Source organism: Pyxicephalus adspersus, chromosome 5, assembly GCF_032062135.1.
Source record: "Pyxicephalus adspersus chromosome 5, UCB_Pads_2.0, whole genome shotgun sequence".
NCBI lineage: Eukaryota > Metazoa > Chordata > Amphibia > Anura > Pyxicephalidae > Pyxicephalus > Pyxicephalus adspersus.
The window spans coordinates 147,774,251-147,779,842 of NC_092862.1; the positions used below are offsets into that span (position 1 = coordinate 147,774,251).

The 5,592-nt window shown below is 46.2% G+C and overlaps 1 protein-coding gene across 1 annotated transcript in view; it reads right to left on the reverse strand.

The window, feature by feature from the left end:
* The window catches only part of ASB10 (ankyrin repeat and SOCS box containing 10), a 20,255-nt gene extending 19,626 nt beyond the window's left edge, over nt 1-629 (reverse strand). Inside the window, exon 1 of the mRNA XM_072413152.1 lies at nt 518-629. The gene's annotated coding sequence lies outside the window, so the exon portion shown is untranslated. The remainder of the gene's footprint in view (nt 1-517) is intronic.
* Nucleotides 630-5,592: the final 4,963 nt, after the last annotated feature.

Genomic DNA, 5,592 nt, shown 5'->3' on the forward strand with positions numbered 1-5,592 from the left:
GCCTCTGGTCTCACCCGTCTATCCTCCGTTACACTGCACAGACCCCTGGCCTCTGGTCTCACCCGTCTATCCTCCGTTACACTGCACAGACCCCTAGTTATTATTCACTATCGCCACCTCCACACCTACATTACTGAGTTAGTACCACTGACACCCTGGTGACTGCCTCTCTCTATGTTCCATAGAAATGGCTGTGTTGATCACAGTGTTTGGCCTCGGTAAGCTCAGTGTGTGCTGCCTTGTGTTATATTTATCCCAGGAATGTCCTATGTCATGGTGGCTCCAACACGCTCTCCCAATACTCCCTCTGAACAGATCACCATTATATTCAGGAGAGGTCACACACTATATACAAATTCTTGAAAGCCGTATCTTTACTAAGTCTCTATTAGCTTAATAATCACACAGATCCTAAATAACATGATAATTATTAACAGAGAAAAGAATTAAAAAGTATTCATATATTCCAAAAAATACTAAATAATGATCACATAGACAAAGTAAAATGATACGTTACGCAAAGAGTCCGCCCTCTGTATCCTGCACCCTGGCTGGGTTCCAAGAAGATTGGAGAGAGAAAAGAGAAACATTTGGGGCAGTTGTCCCTTTTTATAAAACTCTAGGACCCCTTGCAGCCACACCCATGCATCCACCCCTTACTCAGGTGTCCTCCCACTTCCGGAAATACACTGCTCCCAGGTGCCCGATGATATTCTCCAGTAGGTGTCACTGTTGTGTTGGGGGCAAGTCCTCTGACTCAGCTAACCAGCTGGTGCCGGCTCCTTTGGGTATCATCTGATAACAGCGATGTTTACAACCCTGGCAGGATATTTGGAGAAGTCCTTGAAGTAGATTACTCAATGCACACCCCGATACCTAACAACTGGTATGGAGTGTCATTCCTGCTCACAGGGATGTTATCTCTTTCTGGCTGCTTGGTTCTGACCTCCAGGTAGAATCATCATGCTAGTTTTGTTCTCAGAGGCATTTCGGAGTCAACCCCCATCAAGGTCCACCAACACCAGATTTAACCCATCATTTCCAAAAAATGATTGTTTTATGATTTGCTTCAACTCATGTTGCACATTCCAATACAAAAATAATACACTTATGTTGGCGCTATATAAATAATGTTCAATATTATTATTAGTAATAATAATAATAATATACAGATATAATACACTATACACAGAAGAATAGCACATTATACGAGATCTGTCTATTAATGAAACTGATATAATGCCCCTGATTCATCAAGCAGAATCGGATTATCGGTCGCGCATTCGTATTCGCGATCCGGAATCGTACGCGGTCGCGCTATTCAGCAACTGAAAAAGCTCGCGCACGGAGCCGCGCTTATCCGACAGCTTTTTACTGGCGATCTTGCATTAAAAGTGTACGCGCACACTCGAGTCCGGACCGCGGTAATCCGCGATCGATGGCCGCGCGTACGTTCGCGCTTCCAGCGAGCGCGGATTTCATTGATGAATCAGGGGCAATGGCTTCATCATGTATCAGGAAACATACAACGTGTGAATGTCTCAATAAACTAGAATTTAGCTAACAATAAGTTTGCAATTCACCGTCAGCTAACCCTCTAAACTGAAATATTTTCTCCAATCTGGAAGAAATGATGAATTGAACCATTTTCATCTTCTATTATAATTGTGGATAGTGAATAAGTGGGTGAAAAGTTAGCATGCCACCCACTAGAGATTAGATTAGCTCCAGATGTCTGATTGTCAGAATGATGTTTAGAAAGTATTTTCGGCCTCATTTCATTCCAAATGGGTTTTAAATATCATTTAGAGGAAAGCACTGTAATAATGCTGACACAAACAGGCCCTCATGGGAACAAATCCTCAACAAGAACGTCCAACACCGCACATTGGCAGATCTGAAGCAGATTGTCGTTTAGATAATCATGTTAGAAATGAACACCAGTTTCCTATTATCACCTGGAAAGGAGAGAAAACCTTTACTGTACAAAACAAGCAAACAATTCCCAGGAGATTCACTCTTCCAAATCTACACCAAGGAAAGAGCCAATACCAGCAGAGGGCACAAATAAGATGGCGCACTAATCTTCAATATAGGGCTTCAGTAATAGGATCTGCAGGAAAGTGAAGGAGCTCCTCGGGGGAGGGACAGTGATGCATTGATAATTCTCAGTGTCTGTGGATGAAAGAGGAGGGAAGTCCTGTTAGGGTTTATTTAGACGAGTAACATGGGATCACCTGTGGTGTAGAGTCTAGGCCACACTTGGCTTTCACCCTGCAGGGAATGATGGGCCAGTAATCCTAGAGACCGCCAGGTTCTTCTCTGCAAGGTGCAGCCCTTAGGGTCATACTACATGAGGAGGGACAGAGAGACTTTGATACGGAGTCAGGTTGTGTGCAGCAGGCAGGAGAGGGAGATCATAGTAAGGAGTCGGAGCTGGAAGCAAGTAAACATAATCCAAGGTCCAGGTAAAGGTGAGGGCAGGTAGCAGGCAGGAGTAGTCCGAGGGTCAGGATAAGTCCCAGGCAAGCATAATCCAAGGTCCAGGCAATAGTCAAGGTGAATGGCGAGTACAAGTGGAGAGCAAAATCAGCACCAGCTACTACCACTGCTGAGGCTATAGGACTCTTCCCTGGGCTGTGCCTGTACATGCCTGGCCATAGATATAAAAGCCCAGGTAATGACGCTGAGCAAGCACCCACCATCTCTGTCAGACAGTGTGTTAAGTGTTGCCTCCACCTGGCAGGTGATACAGGATTACCTGAGGGGCAGAATCTAAGTGACCCCTAGTAGGTGACCCTAGTGGCCATGGGCTACTTTGCTGCTAACAAAGTCACCAGGTAGTGGTCCCCAGGCTCTCCCCACCAGGGGGTGACAGGGATTAGATGACATAAGCGTTGGAATGGCTAGCGGGCTGGAGCACCACCAATCAAGGCAAGGTAGGTAAACAGGCCTCGGGGTAGGGCAGGCGGCAGATAAGGAAATGTTGGGTAACAGGCCTCGGGGTAGGGCAGGCGGCAAACACACACCAAGGTCAAATCCAAAGAAACCAGAGAACTAGTTGGCATAGAGGCAGGAAATGCAGAAACTGAGGATCCAGAAACCTGAGCCTAGAACTGTATGGCTTTAAAAAGACCCAGCAGCTAATAGCAGGACAGGATTGATCAATGTGCTGCAGCTCCAGAATCCTCCTTAACTTTGCACAATTCCAGTTTCTGTGCAGAGGATGCCGGAAACGACAGAATTCAAGGCTACAGGGATGAAGGTGATGCAAGGAGACAGCAATCAAACAAGACGTTAACATATCCTGAGTACTATGCATATCAGATAAGCAAAAACTACAACTATTATATATTTCTTTGGCAAGACGTTCCCATACGTTATCCCGGAAATCAGTCCAATCACTATACTCAAGTCATTGCCGGTGCATAGGTAGGGTAGAGTCATTCTTTAGGTTATGGCTTGATTGGAGGCAAATGAAAGGGCAAATCTTGAGGGTGATAGTGGCAAATTGTTGTGACCCAAACAAGACAGAATATGATCATCAGGGCTCCAAAACTGCAGACAAGCATCCGGGCTGGTACTTGTGGATCAAGAAGCATCATCCTGGCGCTGGATCGGTGGCGTGTATCCAGGTGGGTCCTCCATTGGTCAGCACGGCTGTTCTAGTGATGGCTTGCACGGTGACCGGAGGTCCAAAGGACGGATCCAAGGATTTGTGCTTGTGCAGAGCTTTAACCAACACTACGTCTCCGGGCTTGAATGGCTGCGTCTGTTGATCTGTAGGGAAAGGAAAGGAAAGAGATATCTCCGTAGTTGCTGTTCAATTTTCAATTAATTTAGCTACATATTGATCCTGAATTTGTTGTAAGTCCCCCGGTAGTAAGATAAGGGGTTCTTTGGCCCAAGAGGGTGGGGAATGGATGTCACATTAAAATTTCAAAGGGTGACAGCCTATTAACCGGGTTGGGTGTCATTCTTATTTCTGCTAGCACGGCTGGTAGGTATTGGTCCCACTTATGGAATGTCCCTCCAGTTGCTTTCCTAAGTTTGTCTTTCACTGTCTTATTCATCCTTTCTACTACTCCAGCACTCTGGGGGTGATATGGGATGTGGAACTTTCATTCTATGTTCTTCATTAATCTCCTGTGTGACTTTAGAAGTGAATGGAGTGCCATTGTCTGAGTTTATTCTCACTGGGCATCCAAATCTGGGGATGATCTCCTTGCATAGTATCTTAGCTACGGTCCTTGCATTTTCTTTCCTGACTACAAAAGCTTCTACCCATCTGCTGAATCTATCTGTGATCACTAACATTATCTGACATCCATTGGAAGCCTTTGGCATGTGTGTGAAGTCAATTTATAACTCTTGTAATGGACCCTGTGGAGGTAACAAATGTTCATGTTGTCCTGTTTTCTTTCCTTGCACATGGATTTGAAAACAATGAGGGGTACTGCTATTTGGGGCAGCCCTACTATCCTTCCTTTTGACCAGAATCCAAGGGAATCTAAGGTCAATCCTTCCTTTTCCCGGGATTCAATGTCCTGTGGGGTGGTGAAGGATTGTAATTGTGTTAGAAGTGTGTTGGTTTCAGTGGAAGCTGGGATGGTGAGTAGAAGTGTATCGGGGGGCTAGTGGTCGGTGTGGTGGACTGAGCAGAGACTTTGGCATGAAAATCTGCTAGTCTATTACCCCTGGCATGGAAGGAATTGGAAGAAGTTTGTGCTGGACATTTAACAATGGCTATTTGATTGGGGAGGTGAATTTCAGTGATACATGAATGTGACTCTAGCACTTCATCCTCCGGCCCTTTAAGACCTAAGAGGGCATTGAGCACAGTGACAGGACCGCTGGTAGCAGGAGCATATTTACACCTAATCCTGCAGTGGATGTTGGGATAACTTCATAACCAGACAACCTGGTGGTTAGAACATATTACGTAGCGCTGTACAATAAATAGGGGTAACAAATGACAGATACAGACAGTGACACAGGAGGAGGAGAGGACCCTGCCCTGAAGAGCTTACAATCTAGGAGGTGGGGGAAGTATCACACAATAGGAGGGAGATATGGAATGGTGGGAAGTAGTGAGGGTTTAGGAGACAGAAGAAGACGGGTAGGTGAGGGGGAAGCGTTGGGTTATAAATGATCAGAAAGTTGGAGCAAGCCGAATAGGACGAGGAGACCATTCCAGAGAATCGGGGCAGCTCTAGAGAAGTCTTGTATCCGTGCGTGTGATGAGGTTATGAGGGAGGAAGTCATTAGTAGGTCATTGGAAGAGCAGAGAGAGTGGCTGGGGGGGATTTATCTATCAGGGCAGAAAGGGATGTGGAGGGATTTGTGTATCAGGTAGGTGGGGGAGGAGCTGTGGAGGGATTTGTGTATCAGGTAGGTGGGGGAGGAGCTGTGGAGGGATTTGTGTATCAGGTAGGTAGGTGGGGGAGGAGCTGTGGAGGGATTTGTGTATCAGGTAGGTAGGTGGGGGAGGAGCTGTGGAGGGATTTGCGTATCAGGTAGGTAGGTGGGGGAGGAGCTATGGAGGGATTTGCGCATCAGGTAGGTGGGGGAGGAGCTGTGGAGGGATTTGCG